Below are 26,247 nucleotides of genomic sequence, written 5' to 3' on the forward strand. Positions count from 1 at the left end.
ACGAATATCACTACTTAATGCCAGCCCGAGCTCGATAGCTGCAGTCGCTTAAGTGCGGCCAGTATCCAGTATTCGGGAGATAGTAGGTTCGAACCCCACTGTCGGCAGCCCTGAAAATGGTTTTCCGTGGTTTCCCATTTTCACAACAGGCAAATGCTGGGGCTGTACCTTAATTAAGGCCACGGCCGCTTCCTCCCCACTCCTAGCCCTTTCCTGTCCCACCGTCGCCATAAGACCTATCTGTGTCGGTGCGACGTAAAACAACTAGCAAAAAAAGAACTTAATGCCGGGCAATTAAAATGTAATTTAAAGTCCTGTCAGACGTAGGGACAAAATAATTATAAAATCAGGACATGTCCGGCAAAGGTCGTGCGGATGGCAACCCTATAATTGCCCTTCGAAATAATAATAATAATAATAATAATAATAATAATAATAATAATAATAATAATAATAATAATAATAATGGATTATCACTAATCTTGGAAAAATCGGTCGTGTCAAGAATTTCAGATATCTTGGTGAAGTCATCCAGCAGAATGGATTAGAAGAGGAAGCAATTAATGTCAGGATGAGGAAGTTAGACCAGGCATACTGTGCCCTACAGGACCCTGTGGTTCCGGCCAGGCGAATGCCGGTCTCGAACCCAGAGTACAGTAGTGAAAGAACTCCCACAAACGTGAGCTTGTGCACATAGTCTTACCTGAACACATATCCACGCTCGGCCGCACAGTCGCGCACATCTCAGGGATAACAAGGGTGAACAAAGGGCAAAATTAAGATAAAACAATAGGATATGTGACTAATCCGGTAAGAATCAGCTAAAATAAAATGAAAAAAGATATCTAACAGAAAACATCGCTGCATTCAAAGTTTTACAAACAGGGATTTATTACATAAAGTATACTATTTACAAATATAAGAGCTTTCAAATGTGATTGGGGTAAAGATAATGTTGAGCCGATGACAACCAGTTCACTGCCTTCACGAAACAGCTCTGCTGTAACAAGCATGTTACAATTGTGTAAGTAATGAAATCTAGAAAAATGGATATCTGCTGAAATACACATCTAACAGTAATTTCCATAAAATTTACTATGCCTCGTACCATCGAACCCCGGTGCAAACAAATATAAACACATAATGTACAGTGCCCTGACCCGGTCTCGAACCCTGGTCCCATGAAGAGCAAGGCGTTGAGTATTCATATACAAACAATATAAAAGGAACACAACCAACTTGTCCAAGGGGTCAATATCAAACGGGCAAGTGTTAAAATAAAGCTGAACAAACAGAACTAAAATCTCTCCCTGCGTCAAAACATCAAGGTCGTCTTCTCCCCTCTACACCCTCGACAAGCTGCAGACAGCAATATAACTGAGTTCTAAGACTGTGACGTCAGGCACAATAACCCTCACCAGCAGTGCACTCGACCGGCTGCAGTCCACACAATTTATGAGCTCAGCTGACTGACTAGTAACTAAGTGCTAAGAAACCTCGCCTTTCAAAGTACCTCACATAATCTGGCTGCTAAAAGCGCTCTATTAAATACACATGGGCTACACGCCCCTCATCTCAATCTCACCAGCAATACAACAAATCTTATTTCCGCCTCCCATGGGCTCAACCTTGATAATACAAAGGCACAATTCAGTACGCTATAGTCACATAGCCATAATAAGGCATCTCAAATGCATCCAATACACTATCAAACTGTGCTGGGCTCTCTCATATCAATTCATACAGTCAGCTACATGCATAATGCCCACATCTCAAACATACGGACTCGCTCGCCCTGTCAGTAAAGCTAGGTGAGTTACGGGGTAAATCCTGATCTCAAATATACAACCTACGTCTGCAGAGACAAATGCCTAAACGCTACACAATAAACAGTGCCTGCCTGTCAGATTTACCTACCATGACCAAGGGAGTTCGACCTGACCCATGAAGATTACACGTACACTAATTTAATACTATCGAATTGAAATATAATCACACCAACAAGGAATATACAAACTATCATCTACCCTAATGTACGGGGTTCGAGCTTGAGGCCTAGCTCTTTATTACCAATAATTTTCCTACCATAAACTAACCTGTTGGCTGACGGCCCCCCTGTTCCTATCTAAATTTGAATGACATGCTTGAAACAGAATTGGAAAGCTCTGACCTTATATGATTGATGACATGACGGAGCGGCCCTTCCTGTGGACCACTGGATTTACCACATCATGACAAACTGCGACGCTTGCAGCAGATACTGGTGAACAATTGGAGACATTCTATCTCGCGTGAATCCTTCGTACAGCTCCTTAGATGGTTGGAAGATGTCCCCTTCGACGTCGCGCTGATCAGGTACGCCCAACGTTCCTGGATCGATTCCCGATGTCGTGCCGGCTTCAGCTCCCGTTGTGGCTTCCTCGCAATGATGATGTAGAAGCTCGTTCTGGCTTGATGCAGGGGTAACTGAAAACAAATTTACTTATTACAGACTGTCCAGACTCGATGCCTGTTTCCACTAATATCGTGCCTCACACGTTACATTGACCAAGTCTTGTTCTGAATTTTAAACCTGGTACACTATAGTTTCTACATCACTCTTAGTAACACTGTTATTATTCTTTCACTCGGACAACATGTCGTGGTATCAGAACTACCCTGAGCCTGCGTTTATTCTAGCATTACGTCAGTTACAACTTGACCTCACAGAAATATGAAGCTACTAGTTCATCAGTCTATTATAGGCAGTACCTCATCTCACCATAGAATATTAACACAGGTAATATCAAGAATTTAGCTGAATATGCAAGTTAATTACTTACTTACTCGCAGGTTCAGTAGTACTAGTTGTATGTGCAGCTCGAAGATAAACGTTGTTCGCGGTGCCGACTCGCAGCATGACGACTTTGTTTAAGCAGCCTTACGGTCAGAGAATGAGGCTGATGTGCCAGGCGGCCTTGCATTTATAATCAGGTTGGCGTAGCCACGCCGCTTGATCGCGTGCAGGATACTCGCGCCCGCGACTCGAAGTTTTCCCGCACAAAGCACGTCAAGTACCCTACTTAACGAATGCATTAATGATTGCAGCCATATTGCATATCAAAATTAAGCATAAATTATGCAGGTTGCAATTCTTGTATCAGATCCAATGCATCTCTTTCGTAACCAAAGATATTAATTTAATTCCTTCTTCCCTCCGAAGGTTAGTTTTGCCGGGATCCGGGAAGCGTCTCCAATCTTCATTAAGAGGCTTGGCTTGGGACATAACTCCCTTTAATGAGGTTCTGGAGATTTTCATAATGACGCTCTAGCTCTCTTCCCACGAAAACGCTTCTTCTGGAATCTTTTAGGAAATAAACTATAAGAAAATGACTTCCTGGGTGGTCTTATGTAATCCCAATATCTAATACTAAAATCTATACTATTGGTCCATGAACTGAATGGTTCAATACCAAATGACAAAGAATATCTATAACAAAAAGTATATGAGTATAGGGGACAAGTTCCGACACTATAACACAGTTGTAAAACCTGAGGTATTATATGCGTCTGAAACTTTGGCATTAAGTAGTAAAGATCAAGCTGATCGGCTGGAAAAAAGAGAGCGCAGGATACTAAGAAAAATCCTAGGTAATAGGTGGGTTGATGGACAGTGGCGAATGAGACCAAATGAGGATCTGTACAGCAAGACAGAACCTCTCACAGCGTCAATTAAGAAGAGACGGCTATTATTTTAGGGTCATCTCTTGAGGATGACTGATGATCGACTAACAAAAAGAATATGGAATTTTATTCAATCAAAGGCAACAAGGCCGAGATGGTTCCAGGAATGCGAAAAAGATCTGAGGCAGATTGGTATTTCAGACCAAGAAATTCATGACAGGAACGCATTCAGAAGTTTGGTGAACAACTACCAAGGTTTCCAAATGGCATCAACTTCCAGAAGATGGAAAGGACTTTTGTCTGAAGAGCATAAACAGGCACTCGTCGCTGGGCTCAGAAGATACTGGCAGGAAGTCAAAGCCGGAAACAGAACAAGACCTAGACACTGACATGAAGTTGGTTGTTATCATGCAGTCCATAGAGGATCAACTCGATGTATTAAAATAATAATAATAATAATAATAATAATAATAATAATAATAATAATAATAATAATAATAATAATAATAATAATAATAATAATAATAATAATAATAATAATTGTACCGGGCGGTACACCTCCACACCGCTAATTTAAAATGTGCGCCTGTTGAAACTCCTCTGCTGGAGGAAGTCTGAACTTTATGGACAGTATTAATTATCAAGTTTCTCAGAAGATGTCTCTACCTGGAAATTTTGGAGTTTTTGAACTGTGTCATTTTCGACGTATTTTTGTTTTGCTTGTAGTAAGAAGTGTGAACCTTCTCTTCTAGAGGACACTACTGAAGATCAACAATAGTGCACCCTAGTGCGGAGTGAAAGAACTATTTTTTTTGGAGAAGTTCTTATTTCAAAAGTTTGTTTCTTGTTAAATTTCTTCCTGTTATTGTTTAAGTTGGCTGTATACCCCTCTTTTTCCCCTTGTTTTAGATTTATCCAATCCCGAATTTCTTTTAGTAATTTCCGACCAATCCGATGTATCTTCCCCCAACTTGGATATGTTTCTGTACCCTAGCCAATAAAGTGATTGTGGGCGGGTGTTCTCTTCCCTAAAACGCCTAGAACCTTCCGCGAGAGTATTTAAACTGCTGATTTTAGGGTCTCCGGGCCACTTCTGTTCCATCTTTCAGTGTATTAAGTACATAGCAGGAGGCGGGAAGCGCCTCTTTCCTCGGCAGCGGTCAACAACAAGGTAATGGCCGATTAATAACTTCTTTCTTTGCTAGCTCAGCATTTTAACTCTCGGGGCGGGTTCGAAGCGTTCCACCATGTAACCTTTTCCTAAATGTAACTACTCTTTTCATATATTCTCCTTTAAAGCTACATACTGGGATAGAGAGTGCTAACCCTCTCGAGCTCCCACTCATATTGTGTTGAGGTGAACTTATTTTTCTCAACCTATTCTTCGTTAACGTAAAACAAATTGTTCTCTTCTTAAGTCACCTCTTTAGTATGGGATTAGCCCTTGTATTAACGGCCTAGTGCCAAGTAGGTCTTAATCAAAGTGTATTAGGAGTGCAGATCGCCTCCTCTCAAATTGTTATTTTAGAGGTCATGTAATTGCCCCTTTTTCATTTAATAGACCTCAGTAGGTTGGGTATTTTACCCCTGTGTCTATGTCCAGTGAGGACAACTCGAAGGTGGAGTTTGGTGTGGCCTTTGAGAGGCTTAAAGTTGAGAGCGTGTGGCTCTTTTGAAAATTGAGTGTTGTATGCCTCGTGGAGGCTTTTCAGTGTAATTTGGAGCAAGGACTCCTAGGCATGAATGGGGTTTTCTGCCCCTCTGTTGAAACTTGTGTTTGGGGTAAAACTGAGCTGATTGCCCAAGCATTGTGAAGTCAGGGCGCGAAGCCCAAATCCTGTAAATATTGTAACTACCCTTTGGACTTGCTACTTTGTACCTGCCATGCTTGTTATTTCTTTGTTTTTGAAAAGAAAATATAACCTTGTTAAATTTTACATTAACTTTGATTCCGTAGTTTGAGACCCGTTCACGCCCGCACCTTCTTTCACCTCTACCTACCACTAAAACACGGTAACAATAATAATAATAATAATAATAATAATAATAATAATGGTGTATGTCTTCCGCAGCGGCCTGGTGGAGGTCTTTCGAATTGGCGCCTATAGGCAAACTGCGTGTCTGTGAGAATGGGACCATACATACGGTGAATTCTAATGCTGAGAACGGCACACACATCCAATCCTCGAACTAAGGGAATGAAGAAATTCGTTTCTTCGTCGCGAGGTGCTCTTTTTCAGGTACCGGTACACCTTCAAATGAAGTGAGATCCATGTACCATTTTCAACGACACATCAGTCCTCCTGTCATTGTGAAATCTCTAGCAGTATCAGGCATCAAATCCAGGCCACCGAGGATGGCAGCTAGGGATGTGGACGTCTTTCGAAATCAAGATAATTTTTCAAACGTTTTACATATTGAGGTTCGAATGAAGAGGAGGCATTCCTGGAAAATAGCACCAGTGGAATTACCTGCTCATTGCAAGGGTTACTTTTTGTTAATAAAAGTAAAATAGGAAATCTTCCTTGTTTATTGGATGTCCAGATACGAACAACGAGGAGAGGTGCGTGATTTCTTTCTCATTTTTGACATAAATATCTTATGGCTGGGGGTAAACAGAAAATTTGCGTTAGGTAATAATAATAATGTTATTTGCCTTACAATCCACTAACTACTTTTACGGTTTTCGGAGACGCTGAGGTGCCGGGATTTAGTGCCGCAGGAGATCTTTTACGTGCCCGTAAATTTACCGACACGAGGCTGACGTATTTGAACACCTTCAAATACCACCGGACTGGGCCAGGATCGAACCTGCCAAGGTGGGGTCGGAAGGCCAGCGTCTCAACCATTTGAGCCACTCAGCCCGGCATTTGCGTTGGACAAGTTAGCGTTATGACCATTTGATTTTTGCAAAGAGAGAAGTAGGTTTTTTAATATATATATATACTGCTTTGCTATCTCAGCTAAGTATTCCACCTTGACCTTGTAGGAGTCACCAGTCGGTGTTACAGAATACGGCTTGAACCAACATCCAGTTGATTACGTTTATTGCTACACTCACTCTAGCTTCTTGGTTACTGCTGTCTGTGCTGAATATGAAATAAGAAAGCGCAGAGAAAAGACAATTAACGTGTCCCTCGCTAGCCACAACGTGGGGATCATTCCGTACGCATATTTATATTATGTTTTGCCTCATATTTTATGGCATCGACAGGCAAAATCCTTCATTTTCAACCAACAAGAATCAGAGTTGTCCGCCTCTGTGGTGTAGTGGTTAGGGTGATTAGCTGCCACCCCCGAAGACCCGGGTTCGATTCCCGGCTCTGCCACGAAATTTCAGAAGTGGTACGAGGGCCGGAACGGGATCCACTCAGCCTCGGGAGGTCAACTGAGTAGATGGATCCATTCCCACCTCAGCCATCCTGGACGTGGTTTTCCGTGGTTTCCCACTTCTCCTCCAGGCAAAAACAGCGATGGTACCTAACTTAAGGCCACGGCCGCTTCCTTCCCTCTTCCTTGTCTATCCCTTCCAATCTTCCCATCCCCCACCAAGGCCCCTGTTCAGCATAGCAGGTGAGGCTGCCTGGATACGGTACTGGCCCTCCTGCCCAGTTGTATCCCCCGACCCAGGACACTGCGCTTGAGGTGATAGAGGTGGGATCCCTCGCTGAGTCCGAGCGAAAAGCCAACCCTGGAGGGTAAACAGATTAAGTAAGTAAGTAAGTAAGTAAGTAAGTAAGTAAGTAAGTAAGTAAGTAAGTAAGTAAGTAAGTAAGTAAGTAAATAAGTAAGTAAGCAGAGTTATTAACTACTCCATCTTACAATATGGCCTGCTTGCCATCACACATGAAAGGTTGCAGCAAGGGATTTGAACGCTACCAAACGGCATAAAATTGAATTATTATAGCAACCCGTCCGCCTCTGTGGTGTAGTGGTTAGCGTGATTAGCTGCCACCCCCGGAGGTCCGGGTTCGATTCCCGGCTCTGCCACGAAATTTGAAAAGTGGTACGAGGGCTGGAACGGGGTCCATTCAGCCTCGGGAGGTCAACTGAGTAGAGGTGGGTTCGATTCCCACCTCAGCCATCCTGGAAGTGGTTTTCCGTGCTTTCCCACTTCTCCTCCAGGCGAATGCCGGGATGGTACCTAACGGCCACGGCCGCTTCCTTCCCTCTTCCTTGCCTATCCCTTCCAATCTCCCCATCCCTCCACAAGGCCCCTGTTCAGCATAGCAGGTGAGGCCGCCTGGGCGAGGTACTGGTCATTCTCCCCAGTTGTATCCCCCGACCAAGAGTCTGAAGCTCCGGGACACTGCCCTTGAGGCGGTAGAGGTGGGTTCCCTCGCTGAGTCCGAGGTAAAAAGCCGAACCTGGAGGGTAAACAGATGATGATGATGATGATGATGATGATGATGATAGCAACCCACGACCTACCAACGTTACCAAGTAGCATACGTATTAACTTATCGCTCTGAAACATTGCCATTTTTCGAGTTTTTACCCCCTTTTAAATCCATTAGATCAGGGTTTCCCCCACACTTTTTGTTTCTTAAGCCCCCTGTGCATATCACTTGTATGTCCAAGACCCCTTAGTCACAGAATCTACTGTAATAGGCTACTGCATTCAGTAAACAAAATAAAGAATTTTGTAATGATAGTATGTTTGATTTTATTCGTATAATTAGGACTAATATTTAATTTCTTTGAAAGTTTAATTTAATTTACATAAATGTAGGCTACTTTGTAAATGCACAGAAATTATAAAACAATGTGACACTTGGCTAATAATTATAACAGTCTGAAAACTTACTTGAAAAAAAATCGCTTGTTACGGTTGTTGGATCAATGGGATGGATGATGCTGATTTCCAAAGATCAAGAGTTTTACGAGCGTAGTCACCCGAAACGAAGATCAGCTTCTACATTATCTCTGTTTTTCTGTATTTCGTTTTCATTTGTATGAGAGCAGAAAAGGTACACTCACAACAGGTATGTTGTCATGAAAGGCATTAAACGCAGTATTTCGTTTCTAGAAATTGTAGGATATATAGGACCTCATGGACCCAAAAGCCGATCAGAGACTTTGAGTTGCGATACATTCATGGAATTTCCTGGAGCTAAACATGCCACTCTATCTGATTCTCCACCAATATCATACTTCAATTTATTTTTTACTTTTCCTCTGCCAAGATACTTTGGCTAGCTGATCTTCCTCAAAGGAGGGCAGTTCATGTTCAGTTTCAAGGAAGGGATTCCTGATCCACGAGATTTTGTCAACCAGAGGCGGAAAATATGGTCTAGATGTGGATACTAGCAATTGTAAGAGTTTCATAACTACATCTTTTACACTGCCTTGTAGTATATCTTCTTTTTTTCCGCTGCCAACTCGTACCATCTATCGACCAATTTAAGAGTTACATATGCTGTATATAAGTTATACAATAGTGAATACATAGTTACTAAACTTAGTATAATTGTCTATGAATTGTTTGTGTGTACAATAAAATTTCACTCTTCAAATCCTTACAACTTACATGATTATTTCAGGCCCCTTGGGATACTGACGAGGCCCCCCAGGGGCCCGCAAACCACAGTTTGGGAATGGCTGAATTAGATGTTTATTTTTCTAAATAGTGTTTCAGGTGATAATTAATGCCTAAGAGGAATCTCTATGCCGAGTTTTACTCGCATCGAGTGGGTGGTTCCTGAGAATGATATCCTGAAGTGAGTGAAATTTCGCATTTACGTATGCATAGATTTGTGTGTAAGGGTGAAATACCAGGCTCTGAGGCTGTCTAGAATCACATACGTAGAAAGAAGGATTGTCTACAATCTGTAAAAAATATAATAATAATAATAATAATAATAATAATAATAATAATAATAATAATAATAATAATAATAATAATAATACTGTAAGGTCAGTCTACATACATACCTCCAGATTATTATTATTATTATTATTATTATTATTATTATTATTATTATTATTATTATTATTATTATTATTATTATTATTTCAGCAAGATATAATGGATTTGTAAGAGAAGCACCTAAACAAAATTAACTGAAATGCTGTTTACGCCTCCCTCCTACATTCCAATTTAATATTTTGTATAGAGCAACGGGTGACGGGAATCATTATTAAATTTTTCAATGACTTTCAATTAAATTCGAAAAAAATCGTTCTAGCAACACATAACAGCAAAAAGTCCGATCTTTGGCTGAGTGGCCAGCGTTGAGATCTTCGACTCAGCGGGACCCAGGTTCAATTACTGGTTGGGGTCGGGATTTTTAATATCATCTGATTAATTGTTCTGTTCCGGGGACTGGGTGTTTGTGTTTGTTTTCATATCCAGACAACACACCAGACTATCAACCACCATAGAAACACGCAATAATGGTTACATCCCTCCACACAGAGTTGATGTCAGGAAGAGTATCCGGCTGTAAAGCAGGGCCAAATCCAAATGTGCGACACAGTTCGCACCCGCAACCCCACAGTTGTGGGAAAATAGATATAAGAAGGAGAAGTACATAATAACAAATACAATCTATTTGTCGATCTTTTATGTCTCATTCGAGCGACAATAACGGAGATAATCACGAATCACGAGCATCGTTGATGTGGAAGTTCTGTTCGTTCGTCATGGTAACGAACCTGGTAGTGATGATGGTGTTCCTTGTGAATTTTAAAAACAGAAGAGCCGCGTGAACGAAGAATGAGGATAAAGAGATTACTAAAAGAAGTGAGTAAGAAGCCTTGGCCGTAAATGCTTTAATATGTCATGACCTACAATATTCTGAGTCTCTAAAACTTATCACATTGACGGAATATTGTTGCTGGTTGAGTGGGGGCTCTGTGCCTTCTGCTGCCAGTCATCCCAGCTAGATGGCGTTACTGCTGACCTCTAAAAATCAACGAAGGGTACGACAGTAATTTGTAATTTATTCCCGGGGAAAACTAATGGCATACATAAAATAAGCGCATGGTTATATTGTATTCAATTTTCGGAATATCTTCCATATTTTAATGTTTAAAATACCTAACTAGGTATCGGATAACATTACAATATTCTCCACAAAGTCGCCAGGTATCTATGATTGGGAGGAAATATTTTCTTCCTCTTCTCTTCTCTTCTCTTCTCTTCTCTTCTCTTCTCTTCTCTTCTCTTCTCTTCTCTTCTCTTCTCGGTATCTATGATTGGGAGGAAATATTTTCTTCCTCTTCTCTTCTCTTCTCTTCTCTTCTCTTCTCTTCTCTTCTCTTCTCTTCTCTTCTCTTCTCCTCTTCTCTTCTCTTAGATTCCCTTCATACCTTCATGCTTCGAAGAGTCGGGTCTTTTCCATTTTCTTTTCTAATTATTGTTAAGATGGGGTCGTTTCCTAGTTGTACCATCTCTTGTCTTCTCTTAGTTTTTCTCCACACCCCCAATCTTCGAAGAGTCCGACCTTTTCCATTTTCTCCTTTAGTTAGAACCTGTTGTGAAAATGGGATGGTTTTCTAGTTGTGCCATCTCTTTTCTCTTCTCTTCTCTTCTCTTCTCTTCTCTTCTCTTCTCTTCTCTTCTCTTCTCTTCTCTTCTCTTCTCTTCTCGTCTCTTCTCTTCTCTGTCCTCATTGTTTGGATAGTCAGACTTTTTTACATTTTCATCCCTGTTTATTATTAAGAGGGGGAGGTTCCCTAGTTGTAGTCCCCTAGAGAATAACCTACTGGTATTACCCTTACTGGTAAGTAAAGTAAACTTGTGTCCTCATTCCGAGGTGGTGAAGCTCATTTTTCAAGCATACTCCCAATGGAGGTGAGAGCTGCAAGTGATAATTTCAACCACATATCAGCCCTCTTGCCATTCTTACATTTCTGGCAGCAACGGGAATCGAACCCGGGCCCGGAGGACGGCAGCTGAAAACACTAACCGTTACGCTACGGAGGTGGACACCACTTATTGGTGAAATATTTCCATCCAGGTGATGATTTCTATCCTCGAGATGGAGGAGGAATTAGAAGCAACTGCTACAAAAAGCACTGGTTGACATGCGTGTGTAAGCTATCGAGCTTCACCGAGAAAGTCTTCGATCATCAAAAGCTAGGATCCCTTACCTTGTAGCTCGAGAGAGGAGAATGTGTATTATGTCAAGTTCAGTAGTTCTTCTCTAAATAGAAAACGGAGCCGAGAGCTACTCTCCGTACCCGATAATTGTGACGTAACCTCATCTCATCGCTAACCGGTTACCACCCGCTCCTTCTATATTGCAAGTGGTCTATAATAAATCATAATTTTCACTTTCTCAGCTTGCGATCTAGATCACAGCAACAGTAACACGCCATGCTCAAGCTTCATCAGATTTAAAGCAGGTCGACGCCTCTGGCTAACACGTATCTGTTCCACTGCGTACAGAGGAGCCTATTAACTTACAGGAACCAGATTTGAACATACAGGCGAGACTAACTTGTATATGGAACACCATGTCCAGACATCGACACACAGAAGAGACTAGTTACCCCACATTAAACACGATAAGAGAAATATACATCACCTATGTGAAGTTATTGTTATTATTATCATCATCATCATCATAATTTTGGGATTTCTCCAATTTATTGGGGTCAAAAAGTTATGTGGATTTGGTCCAGATTTACGGTCGGATGCCCTTCTTGTTGTGAACCCCATGTGGAGCGATGTATTCGCCATTGCGTGTTTCTGCGGTGGATGGTAATGCAAGAGGTTTAAAAGTAAACGAAATAATTAATGAATGAATAAATAATGTCTATGGGAGAGTTGGACACTCCATTCTTCCCTCTTATGCTGCTGTTTACGAACGACAATAACTACAGTGGTCCGCCTCTGCGGTGTAGAGGTTAGTGTGATTAGCTGCCACGAAATTTGAGAAGTGGTATGAGGGCTGAAACAGGGTCCATTTAGCCTCTGGAGGTCAACTGAGTAGAGGCGGGTTCGATTCCCACCTCAGCCACACACGAAGTGGTTTTCCGTGATTTCCCACTTCTCCTCCAGGAAAATGCCGGGATGGTACCTAACTTAAGGCCACGGCCGCTTCCTACCCTATTCCTTGTCTACCCCTTCCGATTTTCCCATTCCCGCACAAGTATCCTGTTCAGCATAGTTGGTGAGGCCACGTGGGCGAGGTACTGGTCATCCTCCCCAGTTGAATCCCCGACCCAAAGTCTCACACTCCAGGACACTGCCCTTGAGGCGGTCGAGGTGGGATCTCTCGCTGAGTCCGAGGGACAAACCAACCCTAGAGTGTAAACGCATTAAGAAAGAAAGAAAGAAAGAAAGAAAGAAAGAAAGACAGAAAGAAAGTAAATGAAAAGTAATGCTTGTTTTGGTTTCAAGTCTATAATCGTAACTCACCTGTAGAGTTGAAAGGAGAAGGAGCTAGTTGAACATGTTTATGAAGTGCAAAGTAACAAATATGTCAGATTATATACTTTAATATAGTTGAACTATAGGTACTCTGACAATTAAAACGTCAACCACTTAAACTGTAAACCAAGGAAAGTAGAGGTATATTCAATGGAAGACACCGCTGAGAAGGGCACATATATAATGTCACATAACTACTGTTTTGCTCTCCCGAACCGTAGGAAGTTTCACATTCGTCAGTTTAACATGCTGCCGATGATATCATTGTCCGGGAGATCAAAGAAATCTCATTCAAGTGAAAATGCAACTTTCTCCCGAGTGTGCTTAACTATGTTATTGAATACTCGACCGCTATTTAGTTAAGACTAGCAAATGTACCCGTGCTTCGCTACGGTATTCTACATTGTATACGGATATCGACGTAAATACTGTGCGTGCAGCAAATGAGATTGTTTTAAAATTGCATGTCTCTTAGCCTTATCCGAGAAATAGCATGGGGAGGTCCACATACGTTGTTTCCAATGTAAAGTGAGGGTTGCGGAGTTGTGATGATAACGCCAGGCTCACTTGCCTACTGCCATTCACAATCGAGTTGGCAAGTTTACATTATAATTGCAGGCCCCAATGCCTACTGCGCGGTCACAATCGATTTGGGGAGTTTTAGTTACAATGGCAGACCCATTTCCTACTTTCAGACAGGTTACAGTTGAGGAGTTTTTATTATAATACCAGGCAACTTCCCTACCACCAGTCAAAATTGAGTTGTGCAGTTATCATTATAATGACAGTCCCTTTTTACTGCTGCTAGCCAGCTTACTGCCAGTCACACAGAATTAGTGAGTTTCCATGAAAATAGCAGGCCACTATGCCTAATGCTAGTCAAATTTTATATTGGAACATTTGTTTATAATGGCGGGCACCCTGGCCTAGAGCCAAACACAATAGAGTAGGGGACTTTCGAACAAAACTGCATGATCCCTTGCCTTCTGCAAGACAAATGGAAAAGTGAATTATTCATTAAAATGGTAGGCCCTCCTTACTAATGCCAGTTACACAGGAGTTGGAGAAGGACCCCATTCCTACTGCCAGCAGTCAAAGTCGGTGTAGGGAGTACTGATTACAATAGCAGACACATCCTTTCTCGATCTCTACAAATCTAATAATAATAATGTTATTTGCTTTACGTCCCACTAACTACTGTTTAAGGTCTTCGGAGACGCCGAGGTGCCGGAATTTAGTCCCGCAGGAGTTCTTTTACGTGCCAGTAAATCTACCGACACGGGGCTGTTGTATTTGAGCACCTTCAAATACCACCGGACTGAGCCAGGATCGAACCTGCCAAGTTGGGGTTAGAAGGCCAGCGCCTTAACCGTCTGAGCCACTCAGCCCGGCTCTCTACAAATCGACATCAATGAATATATATACAGATGGACATACGAAAGTATATGAATGTTTACAATATTGCAGACCTTCATTTACAGATTAACTGCTGCTAAACGGTACGTCATATCGACAAAGGATTGTACCGTAAGGCGCAGTATTTAGCGATCTAAATGGCTGGTCCTATGATATTTTCTCGCATCTAATCTATTCATGGGTCAGATTGAATCAAAAACGTTGAATAGGTTGAAATTTGTGTAAGAATATTTTACATTTCCATTACTTTTCGGATAATTATGTGACATAGCATTTGGCTCACATATGGGTACTGGGTGGGCCAATGTTCGTGTAGAGTTTGATCATACTATCTTTCCTGTAAGTGATTGAAATTATGCACATGAGAAGAAAAGGTTTAGAAATTAATTTCCATTAAGGCAGGTAGATTTCCATAAAGTTTGGTTGTGTGTATTTAGAGGGAGTGCAAAATCACGGTTTCGGTTTCGTATAAACCCCCAATTAGTTCAGGGATTTAGAAACAATATTTGCCCTAAAACCTCCCCAAAGGACAGGTGGATTCTAAATATGAAGTTTGGTGGAAATATATCCAGTAGTTTTCAAGTTAGAGAAAGACAAACAGACCAACAAACAAACAAACAAACAAAGAAACAAACTAACTAACTAACTAACTAACTAACAGACACCAAGGAAACCTACCCCTGGACAGATGGATGCTATATATAAAATTTTGTTCAAATATCTTGTTAGTTTTCAAGTTGTAAGAAGTACGCTTTACACGCACCCGCTGGGATTTGTACCGAAAAACGGTCCGTTAATGATATCTCCCTTACTAAATCCTGTTATCGAAATGATGCACATGAGAAAAAAAGGTTTAGAAATTCATTTTCATTAAGGCAGGTTGATTTCCATCAAGTTCGGTTGTGTATACTTTGAGGGAGTGCAAAATCACGGTTTCGGTTTCGTAAAAATCTCCACTCAGTTCAGGGATTTAGAAACGTTATTTGAGCTAAAACCTACCCAAGGAGAGGTGGATTCTAAATATGAAGTTTGGTGGAAATATATCCAGTAGTTTTCAAGTTATAGAAGGACAGACAAACAGACAAACAGACAAACAAACAGACAAACGGACACCAAAGCTAAAAATGATGCAGATGGTCATAATTACACCTGAAACGGATAACTGTACGGAAATTTCGCCAAAATAATCAATGTACAGACACACGGTCGTTACGATTTTATTTTTTGCACTAAAACCTACCCAAGGACAGGTGGATTCTAAATATGAAGTTTGGTGGAAACATATCCAGTAGTTTTCAAGTTATAGAAGGACAGACAAACAGACAAATAAACAGACAAACAGACAAACAGACAAACAGACACCAAAGATAAAAATGATGCAGATGGTCATTATTACACCTGAAACGGATAACTGTACGGAAATTTCGCCAAAATCAATGTACAGACACACGGTCGTTACGCTTTTATTTTTTGCGCTAAAACCTACCCAAGGACATGTGGATTCTAAATATGAAGTTTGGTGGAAATATATCCAGTAGTTTTCAAGTTATAGAAGGACAGACAAACAGACAAACAGACAAACAAACAGACAAACGGACACCAAAGCTAAAAATGATGCAGATGGTCATAATTACAGGTGAAACGGATAACTGTACGGAAATTTCGCCAAAATAATCAATGTACAGACACACGGTCGTTACGATTTTATTTATATAGATGACGGATAAGCATGAGCACGTTGAAAAGTGCAGACTTCCACTTCGAGATTCATATCTCCTAAACGGTTTATGATATTAAGAATCGGTTTGCGCCATCAGACGCCTCATTTATCGCTCTACATGTTTGTTTCTAAACCATTTCCTCGTATCTCCCATATTAAGGGGGTAAATTGAGATCAAATTTTGAATAGGGTGACATTTGGGTGCATTTTTAACATTTTACATTACTGTTTGCCTACTTATGTATAAGCTAGAATCATGATATTTGGTACACACATGTCCCTTAATCGTGCCAATGTGCGCACACAACGTGATGATCCTATCATTCTTATAAGTGTGTCAAACAATGAAATATACTTGTAAAAATCACCAAATTTACGAACAATCCAGAAATACGGCCAAATTTAACGTATAAGGGAGAGAGATACGACAAAATGTCACAGGACCAAAGTTGTAGATAACTCCGAATTGAAGGGACATTGTGCCATCCGTTTTGTGATACGACTTACCGTTTAGCCAAAAAATAGCTCAAAAGGAATGTCTGCACAGTCATTAAAATTGCCTCCATATTTCGATATCTTTGGGGGGTAAAAAGTGAAAAATTTGAACATCTTGGAATTTTGCCGTCGGTTAGGGACCAAAAGCTATAATTTCACCAAATTTCAATTGTCTACTTCGTCTGGCAGGTTGTGCCGCCATTTTGATTTGGGGGGATAGGGGATAAAAAAGAGGAAATTCTCGAAAATTTTTAAGCCCACGAAACCTATAGGTTATCGTTTTGCATATACTATACGACTGTGTTCTTATGCTGAGCCCAAAATTTGAGCCCCCCCAGCGTGCCCCCTTCAGGGAATTTTGAGAATTTCCGATTTTTCTAGGGATCCTGGGGTCATCAGTTTCCTCCGTACCAAGTTTCAAATTTCTGAGATTTCTGGAAGTGCCTCATTAATTCACGTCTTTTTTCATTTTTAAATATTTATATATACATCGCTCCAGCCCGACTTGCTTTTATATATATAGATAGATGACGGATAAGCATGAGCACGTTGAAAAGTGCAGACTTCCACTTCGAGATTCATATTTCCTAAACGGTTTATGATATTAAGAAACGGTTTGCGCCATCAGACGCCTCATTTAATGCTCTACATGTTTGTTTCTAAACCATTTCCTCGTATCTCCCATATTAAGGGGGTAAATTGAGATTAAATTTTGAATAGGGTGAAATTTGGGTGCATTTTTAACATTTTACATTACTTTTTGCCTACTTATGTATAAGCTAGAATCATGAAATTTGGTACACATATGTCCCTTAATCGTGCCAATGAGCGCACACAACGTGATGATCCTATCATTCTTATAAGTGTGTCAAACAATGAAATATACTTGTAAAAATCACCAAATTTACGAACAATCCAGAAATACGGCCAAATTTAACGTATAAGGGAGAGAGATACGACAAAATGTCACAGGACCAAAGTTGTAGATCACTCCGAATTGAGGAGACATTGTGTCATCCGTTTTGTGATACGACTTACCGTTTAGCCAAAAAATAGCTCAAAAGGAATGTCTGCGCAGTCATTAAAATTGCCTCCATATTTCGATATCTTTGGGGTTAAAAAGTGAAAAATTTGAACACATTGGAATTTTCCCGTCGGTTAGGGACCAAAAGCTATAATTTCACCAAATTTCAATTGTCTACCTCGTCTCGCAGGTTGTGCCGCCATCTTGATTTGGGGGGATGGGGGATAAAAATGAGGAAATTCCCGAAACTTTTTAAGCCCACGGAACCTATAGGTTATCGTTTTGGATATACTATACGACTGTGTTCTTATGCTGAGCCCAAAATTTGAGCCCCCCCAGCGTGCCCCCTTCACGGAATTTTGAGAATTTCCGATTTTTCTAGGGATCCTGGGGTCATCAGTTTCCCTCGTACCAAGTTTCAATTTCTGAGATTTCTGGAAGTGCCTCATTAATTCTCGTCTTTTTTCATTTTTAAATATTTATATATACATCGCTCCAGCCCGACTTGCTTTTATATATATAGATAGATGACGGATAAGCATGAGCACGTTGAAAATTGCAGACTTCCACTTCGAGATTCATATCTCCTGAACGGTTTATGATATTAAGAAACAGTTTGCGCCATCAGCCGGCTCATTTATCGCTCTACATGTTTGTTTCTAAACCATTTCCTAGTATCTCCCATATTAAGGGGGTAAATTGAGTTCAAATTTTGAATAGGGTGAAATTTGGGTGCATTTTTAACATTTTACATTACATTTTGCCTACTTATGTATAAGCTAGAATCATGAAATTTGGTACACATATGTCCCTTAATCGTGCCAATGTGCACACACAACGTGATGATCCTATCATTCTTATAAGTGTGTCAAACAATAAAATATACTTGTAAAAATCACCAAATTTACGAACAATCCAGAAATACGGCCAAATTTAACGTATAAGGGAGAGAGATACGACAAAATGTCACAGGCCCAAAGTTGTAGATCACTCCGAATTGAAGGGACATTGTGTCATCCGTTTTGTGATACGACTTACCGTTTAGCCAAAAAATAGCTCAAAAGGAATGTCTGCGCAGTCATTAAAATTGCCTCCATATTTCGATATCTTTGGGGTTAAAAAATGAAAAATTTGAACACATTGGAATTTTCCCGTCGGTTAGGGACCAAAAGCTATAATTTCACCAAATTTCAATTGTCTACCTCGTCTCGCAGGTTGTGCCGCCATCTTGATTTGGGGGGATGGGGGATAAAAATGAGGAAATTCCCGAAAATTTTTAAGCCCACGGAACCTATAGGTTATCGTTTTGGATATACTATACGACTGTGTTCTTATGCTGAGCCCAAAATTTGAGCCCCCCAGCGTGCCCCCTTCACGGAATTTTGAGAATTTCCGATTTTTCTAGGGATCCTGGGGTCATCAGTTTCCCTCGTACCAAGTTTCAAATTTCTCAGATTTCTGGAAGTGCCTCATTAATTCACGTCTTTTTTCATTTTTAAATATTTATATATACATCGCTCCAGCCCGACTTGCTTTTATATATATAGATTATGAAGGCTGATAATAGCAATACAGTTTAAATTTTCTCAGTTTTAAAATTAAAATTATGCAGCTTGGTGGGTTGTCTTAGAAACTGTACCAGAATTCTCCTCGTGTTTCAGTTATGGTAAGGGACTGTGGTAAATCACCTTTTTTTCAAACCGAGAAAGTTGGCCGTGCGGTTAGGGTTACACAGCTGTGAACTTGCATTCAGAAGATGATGGATTCGAACCCCACTGTCGGTGCTCTGAAGACGGTTTTGCGTGGTTTCCCATTTTCACACCAGGCAAATGCTCAGGCTGTACCTTAAATAAGGCCGCTTCCTTCCCACTCCTATCCCTTTCCTATCCCACTGTCTCTATAATACCCGTCTGTGTTGAAGAGAAATAACGTAACTAGAATAAAACTCTCCTTTTAATTGTTTCCGCCTTTGCTGGCAGGACCTAGTGTTTACAGTGCACTATGTCTTCTGGTATAGGCTTTTTACTTTCATAGATCTGTCTCTGTCTTATCCTTGGCTTTGACAATATGAAAGTGACTGAGGTATGAGCGATGCTAGTAATGCCAATCCTTACGCAGCCAGTCCCTGCTATGAATGGTGTGAAAATGTTGCTCATAGGGTCGGTTGGTGTATGCATTTCAGTGGGCTTGGCAGACTGATATGTAATAGCAACTCTGGCTCGGTGAGGAAAGCAACGGGAAACTACCTCACTCCTCATTTCCCTAGTACGCCTCTTCAGTCTGCCTAGGCCATCTATGAGAGCTGATGGCAGAGCTGTTGAGGATCCCACCAGCGGCATCGCTGACGGACTGAACATACATACACACATACATTTAATTGTTTCCTGTGGCTGCGTATTCTCTGTTCTAACCATCCCAACGTGATTAAGCACTTCATTGTCAAGGTGATTACTTACTAAGCAAATCACTAATAATCTTAAGATCCATTTAAGATTATCCTACATCAAGATAATTTGAGATTCACTCTTAGAGATCCCATAATCAGAAATTTCCTACACATATTAATATACCGAGATGAGCTCGTGGGAAGTGTACAGATCCAAAAGAAGACAAATCACTCAGCAAGTATGAAAGTATTAAATGTTATCTTCGTCACTTTAGATAGTCGGTCACTGTATGAAGAAAAATTTCCATATTTACTCCAGTGAAATTCGTCATCGGCTCTGAAATCATCATTGATTTCTTGCCGGGGAGCTTATGATCTGAATACTGGCCAGAGTGTGCGAGACTTTTGAAATACGAGGTGTGTTCAAAAAAAGACCGAACTGTGGCTAGAAAAACTTTATTATGTAGCTTACATCATTTCACAGACTGTCCCATTCAAAATAGTCCCCTGCACCATCAACAGCGTGTTGCCAACGTTTCTTCCACTTTTGGAATGCTTCCTGGAATGCACTTTCTTTGATGGCGCAAAGTTGCCTCGTCGCATTCTCCTTGATCTCTTCAATGTCTTGGAAACGATGTCCTTTCAAGGTGGTTTTCAATTTGGGGAATAAGAAAAGTCTGCTGGAGCTAAGTCGGGAGAATAGGGCGGATGGGGCACAACAGGAATTTGGTGTTTTGCCAGATAATTGCGGACCGAGAGAGAGGCATGTGCTGGCGCATTGCCATGGTGCAACATCCAGGATTTGTTTTCCCACAGTTCAGGCCTCTTCCTGCGCACAGAATCTCTCAAATGCGTTAAAACATTCTGGTACAGTTTTTTGTTCACTATCTGGCCTCGGGGTACAAACTCGCCACAGTCACAACTCGCTCAATGTTGCGGTTTGCGCGCAATTTACAAAGTTCGGTCTTTTTTTGAACACACCTCGTATTATTTCACGACCAAATGAAGGTCCGGTGACTATGAGAAGGTTGTCAACATTCATGTAAAATCGTGAGCTTTCTTCCTTGCACTCATACGTACGCTAACTTCCCTGACTGAGAAACAAAGGAGTGGGTAAAGTTGATCTTCGAACTCCCAGAACTGCAAGGGTTAAATTCCTCGTCAGTAAAAAGGAAACGTTCGAAATGTGACTTCTGCTTTTAGAGAAGTGAAAAACCCTGTGGTTTACTCACCTACAGCAAACATAGGTAACAGGTTAATAGCTGGGGGCAACGGCAGCGTAGCATAGAGTTTACTATTCTGTTGGTTCAGGTTACGGATAGTGGATGTCTTTAGCTTGCTCTTCACGAAGGACCTTCATGTTCTGTGCAAGCTAGGCTTCGAAATTTTAAAAAGGGAACATTTTGCGATTGAACTTTAATGCATACTTCGGGACTTCCCTTAACATTTAAGATACATGCAGGTGGGTGTGTGTCTTACAATATCGAACTGTGTCTGTAACCAGCATTCACAATTATCACAGGTTCACGCACGCTGCAAAGCACAAATATAGCTGCTTCACGAAGCTTGCCGATTAATATCACTCACGTTGCAGCGCCCACACTATGTGGTTTTTCCACTTGTCTCGTGACAAGTGTGATAACAATTCTGTTCATAACAACAAGAAACAGGAAGAGCGAGCAAGGAGCAATAAATAAAAGGTCATTCGAACAGGGCTGAAGCACTGCGCTTACAACTGCAAAAGCCGAAGAGCTACGACGTGCACTTATTACTGAAGATTCGCAAGACAGAAAGATTGCCGAAGTGAAGAACTGAAAGGGAGGTAGCTCCCACTTTGCATATTTTAAGGTATATGAATACAATCAATCTTATTCCGAGAATTTATCTCTTTCTTTGGTATAAATAGCCAGTGGTCCCGAGCGTCAATTCTACTGTTTCACAACATTTCTAGGTGACCAGGCATTAGTTCTGTTTACTTCGACGATCAAACATAAATTAATAATAATAATAATAATAATAATAATAATAATAATAATAATAATAATAATAATAAAAACAGGCCTGGCTTAGAATGTTGGTGAACAACCATCATTTTGCTGAAACCCCAAAGATAAGAACCACTACTGCACGGACGGAAGAATGGAAGAAACCTCACAACAAGAGGATGAAATGATTCTGGGAAGAGAAGAAAGCAAATTCATCTGCTAAATAAATTCAATCGCGTTCCTTAGTCGAGCACAACGTTGTTAAAATTATTATTATTATTATTATTATTATTATTATTATTATTATTATTATTATTATTATTATTATTATTATTATTATTATTATTTAGCCTCAGTAGCAGTACGAAGGCATTTTAATGTGACAATGCTTGCCTGTCAAAGTCTACGTTCAATTTTACTCTACCAGACGGCAGAGAAAGCATGGCTGAGTTTTGTACGCTAAACACCTAATATGTCGTCCGACTCATTGGCTGAACGGTCAGCGTACTGGCCTTCGGTTCGGAGGGTCCCGGGTTCGATTCCCAGCCGGGTCGGGGATTTTAACCTTAATTGGTTAATTCCAATGGCACGGGGGCTGGGTGTATGTATTGTCTTCATCATCATTTCATCCTCATCACGACGCGCAGGTCACCTATGGGTGTCCAATAGAAATACCTGCACCTGGCGAGCCGAACCCGTCCTGGGATATCCCGGCACTAAAAGCCATACGACATTTCATTTTACCTAATATGTCATCAGAGATCTTTTATATGCCGGCAAGTGAATATAATACCAAGTAATTTTATTACCAAATACTAAGCGTCCATATACGACAATCGGACCCAGCGGTCAGTGACAGGGTTGGATTAGAGATATTGCAAGAAGTGAGGATGGTAGACACCTGGAATGAGACACCTACCATGACAGTCTGTAATCTTCAACCTTTCTTTTAGAAATCATTTTTATTTAAAGCTGCGAAATTCAAGGATGTGTTGACCTGTCTAGAAAGAACTACATGTCAGGGGAAATGAAATGTAGTTCAACAATGAGCTTTAACAGGATGACCCAACATTGCATGAATTGGAGGAATGTGAAAGGGAATTTTACGGGTGAAGTGGAGAATATTTATTTTAGGAGATCTGGATACTGGATGTTTACTTTAATATTAATAAACTCTGCAATTTAAAGATGTTTACAATAACTTTTTTTTTTTTTTTTTTTTGCAAGTTGCTTTACGTCGCACCGACACAGATAGGTCTTATGGCGACAATGGGACCGGGAAGGGCTAGGAGTGGGAAGGAAGTGGCCGTGGCCTTATTTAAGGTACAGCCTCAGCATTTGCCTCGTGTGAAAATGGGAAACCACGGAAAACCATCATCAGGGCTGCCGACAGTGGGGTTCGAACCCACTATCTCCCGAATACTGGATCCTGGCCGCACTTAAGCGACTGCAACTATCGAGCTCGGTGTTTACAATAACAGTGCCAGCCTTGTAGTGTAGAGTCTGCCTCTTACCCAGAGGCACCGGGTTCGATTTCCGGCCAATGCAAGGATATTATTTCTGGACTGAGGTTTGGAAAGGGGTTTATTCAGCCTCGTGAGATCAATTGAGGAGCTGTGTGATACGCCAAACAGCGGATCGAGAGTTGTGGGAAACGCTAATAGAAGAAGAAGAATTGTTTTGGTGTTAAAAACTTCTAATATTGGTGTTTGCCATTATAATACTATGCCTTTGCTGGCAAGATCTAGTGTTTACAGTGCACTATGACCCGGTAGGGCCTAGAGAAATTTTGTTACTTTCATTGATCTGTCTCACTCTTATCCTTGGCTTTGATAATATGAAAGTGACTGAGGTATGAGCGATGCTAGTAATGCCATTCCTTATGCAGCCAGTCCCTGCTATAAATGGTGCGAAAATATTGCCCATAGTATCGGTTGGTGCATACATTTCAGTGGGCTTGACAAACTAATATGTAATAGCAACGTCTGGCTCAGTGAGGAAATAAATGGGAAACTACCTCACTCCTCATTTCCCTAGTACACATCTTCTGTGATACCTAGGTCATCTATGAAAGCTGACGGTGAAGCTGTTAAGGAACCAATCAATTTTCGGGCTGAGGACTGAACGCACACGCATTATAATACTGATATGTACTATACCAAAATGAGCTTTAGCTCAGCTGCCTGGGCGTCAAAACAAACAAAAATGGAAAAAAGGAAAAAAGAGCACTTGCGAGATGGATGGCAAACCGCTTATGGTGGGCGCTCTAACGTCGCTCTCTGTACACGAGAGGTGGGAAGTCGTACTATTCATTAGTACTGAGGTAATCTTCTTCTTCCTCTGGCGCTTTTTCGACATCGGAGGGGTAGCGGGTGAGAACTGTGTCGCAATTGTGGATTTGGACCTGTTTTACGTCCGGATGCCCTTCCTGACGCCAATCTCATAAGGAGATATTTAATCACTATTTCGTGTTTCTGGTGGTTTTCAGGGTAGTGTGTTGTTTGAATATAATAATAATAATAATAATAATAATAATAATAATAATAATAATAATAATAATAATGAGCCGATGACCTTCGATGTGAGGCCCCTTAAAACAACAAGCAATAATAATAATAATAATAATAATAATAATAATAATAATAATAATAATAATAATAATAATAATAATAATAATAATAATAATTCCGTGTGGCTATTCCTAGCCGGGTGCAGTGCAGCCCTTGCAAGGCAGACCCTCCGATGAGGGTGGGCGCCATATGCCATGTGTACGTAACTGCGTGTTATTTTGCTGGAGGATAGTTTTACGTGTAGTGTGTGAGTTGCAGGGATGTTGGGGACAGCACAAATATCTAGTCCCCGAGCCTAGATTATTAACCATTTAAGGTTAAAATCTCCAACCCGGTCGGGAATCGAACCTGGGACCCTCTGCACCAAAGGCCATCACGCTAACCATTTAGCCATGGAGCCGGACTGTTTGAATATGAAGAAGAGATTGTTGCAAACATCCAGTCCCCGAGCCAGAAGAATTAATCAGACGCGATTAAAATCCCCGACCCAGCCGGGAATCGAACACGGGACCCTCTGAACCGAAGGCCTCAATGCTGACCATTCATCCAAGGAGTCGCGGACATTAGTACCGTAATAAAACACTACATTAAATGTGTATCAATAAGATGTGAATTGGGATAGGTTGGTACCACGTGCTGAGAGCTGAGATACCGCGTGCTTGGCAAGGCCGTGTCAGGCCATGACTCGACCTAGATCCCCAGCAAGGTGAGATAACCTCCCAGTCCTCTCTTGAGATCGTCAGAGGGTCATTTGTCTGCTAACAGAGTGCACTGAGTGAACTTAGCTATGACCTAATGCTGATCAATTATACAGAGAGACACCGAAATCTGGATTAAAGATCGAACTGTCTACAAACACATGCACTCCCACCATTCGAAGGATCCCGACCTGTTCTAAAGCGCTCGGCGGTCTCTTTTGTGTATAATTTAACTACGCGCGGGAATTATGTCCCCATTTTCCTTCCCATTTTTGGAGACATAGGACTGCACTGGATGTGCACTGTTTAAGTTAAGTCCGAAACCCCTTCTTGAATGCGCTACAAGCATTGGTTGTTCTCTCTGATGTGATAAGGTCAGAAATCCAAAATTTCTGGAGGAAATGCAAATACAGAATCTATGAAAAATTTTCTGCACCACACGCCATTGTACGCACTCAGAATAAAGTGACAGTCGTTGACGGTGCTACTAAGGCTCGGATTCACCAATGTAAGTTACCTTTGCTGTTTTCGAGCATGTGGCTGTGCGGTTTGGGTCACGTAGCTATCAGCTTGCATTCCAGTAGATAGTAGTGGGTTCGAACCCCATTGTCGGCAGTCGCTTTCTTTCCACTCCTAGTCTTTTACTATCCCATCGTCGTCATAAGTCCTAAACCAAATTGTAAAAAACAAAGAACAACTTTTGCTGTTGTTTTAGTTTTCCAGCACTCGGATAATGTTATTATCTCGGATAACGCTCATTTCTGTATTTACAGCATAATTTATTATCCCAGTTTACCAAAACTAAATTTTCGTTTCAACCTGAATTTGAACCTAAATTTTTCACACTGACGCACTGAAAGCAAATGACTACTGAGTGTAGGCATGGTCACCTTGGTCTTCCCCTCATT

The sequence above is a fragment of the Anabrus simplex genome, chromosome 6, assembly GCF_040414725.1.
Source record: "Anabrus simplex isolate iqAnaSimp1 chromosome 6, ASM4041472v1, whole genome shotgun sequence".
NCBI lineage: Eukaryota > Metazoa > Arthropoda > Insecta > Orthoptera > Tettigoniidae > Anabrus > Anabrus simplex.